This window comes from Myotis davidii, unplaced genomic scaffold (assembly GCF_000327345.1).
Source record: "Myotis davidii unplaced genomic scaffold, ASM32734v1 scaffold826, whole genome shotgun sequence".
NCBI lineage: Eukaryota > Metazoa > Chordata > Mammalia > Chiroptera > Vespertilionidae > Myotis > Myotis davidii.
The window spans coordinates 1,189,897-1,191,774 of NW_006297142.1; positions in this window are offsets into that span (position 1 = coordinate 1,189,897).

Here is a 1,878-nt window from a genome sequence, read left to right on the forward strand (position 1 = left end):
CTCGGGGAGCTGCCGCCGGGTGAGCACTCCCCCCTCCCCGCCCGCCCCAAACCCTGCACTGACTGCGCGTTCATGTCCTCGCGGGCCGGCGCCATCGATGTGGGGAACTGAAGGAACCAGTAAATGAATTCCTCCATGCGGAAAGTGAGCCCTGAGCTGTGACGCCTGTAAATGTCTCCGTTGTGGGGTCGGTTCTGTGGGCTGGGATGGCCGCAGCACCAGCGCCCCGCTTCCCATGTGCGGCCGAAGCCCAATAGGCACAGCGATCACGCTTTGAAAGCACGAGCCCGCTCACGTGCGTGTGCGTGTTCTTTTGTGGGTAACCGGGCGGCATTCTTGAAGTCGAACTGCCCTGGGAAACGGTGCAGCAGTAGCAGCCAGGGGACGCTCAGGGTTCCTGTCGTGCGGCCGGAGCTGAGCTCTCAGCACTGAACACGGCGGCCTTTGGCCTTGGGAGCCGTTTGCTGGGAGCGGTGAGAGCGTGTTTTGAGTCAGAGGTTTGATTCAACTCCAGCACGTTACACGCTTCCTCTGAGCCTCAGTACTGCTCTGTAAAGGTGCTAATCATCTTAAGGGCTGCCGTAAGAATAATGTGGAAAAGTAAAGTGTAGGGCCTGGCAGAGCGACCTCTCAGTAAATAGTGGGGTTTCCCTCCAGGTTTCACTGTAGTTTTCAGCCTGAGTCCAGTCGTAGGATCCACTGGAAGCGCCGCTGAAGGGATGAGGTACAGCTGTCAGTGAGGTTGCAGCCCCACCGCCAAGTCCATTCATTGCTTGGCTCCCCTTTTGTCCACGAGAAAAACGGTTGCTTTCATTACCTAAGTTTAGCCAGAACACTAATATGCGGAGGTATAAACCCAGATACGAGCATTGGTGCTGTTTTCAACTGCTGGGTGATGAAGTCATACGCTGAATACATGTCACCCATGACCTTTAGGTTAATGGCGGCCCTTTCCCAGCCTGGGATTGAGGGGAAGGCAGCAGCTGTTAGGGAACACTAGGGTCAGGTGATCAGTGGCTGTGAGGCAGGTTCCCATAAAGGTGCTTGGCACCTAGAGTTGGGCTCCCGGGTGTATCCAGGATCCGTAACCAGCTGCCCGTGTCAGGTTGGGCAAGTCACATGCTTTAGTGTCCGAGTCTCTAAAATGGGCTAATTGTACCTACTCCTAGGTGGTAACAGTACCTTCATATCTTAGTTAATACTTGTAAAATGCTTTTAAGGTCACTAATGTTCCTTACTGTTTAGGAATGGCCGCATAAAAAATTACCCTTTTAGTAGCTAGTAATTACTGGGACTTATTTGGTGCCAGATACTGTGCTAAAGCACCTTTTATTGACATTATGTAACCCCCACAACTCCAACTGACATGTACTATCATCCCTATTTCACTAAAGAAGTAAACCAAGGCACATAGCCAAGTAGGAAGCCAAGCTTACACACCACCTTACCCATAGGAGCAAAAGGTGCTATATCCGCTGTACTCTCCACCCCCAAGCATGTCTCTCCCCTCAACTTCCCCAGCAACTAATCAGACCGAGATCAGAAACAAGTCTCTCTGTTGGAAATGTAAGATGAATGGCATCTGTTCTGAAAGCATTCATTCCCTTTAGTCTTTCTCTGTCTGTTTAGTCCAGGGGTCCTCAAACTTTTTAAACAGGGGGCCAGTTCACTGTCCCTCAGACCGTTGGAGGGCCGGACTATAGTTAAAAAAAAAAAAACTATGAACAAATTCCTATGCACACTGCACATATCTTATTTTGAAGTAAAAAAACAAAACGGGAACAAATACAATACTTGTATTTGCATGTGGCCCGCGGGCCGTGGTTTGAGGACCCCTGGTTTAGTCCCTCCCAGTCACTCAGGAAGGAGTCGGGCACA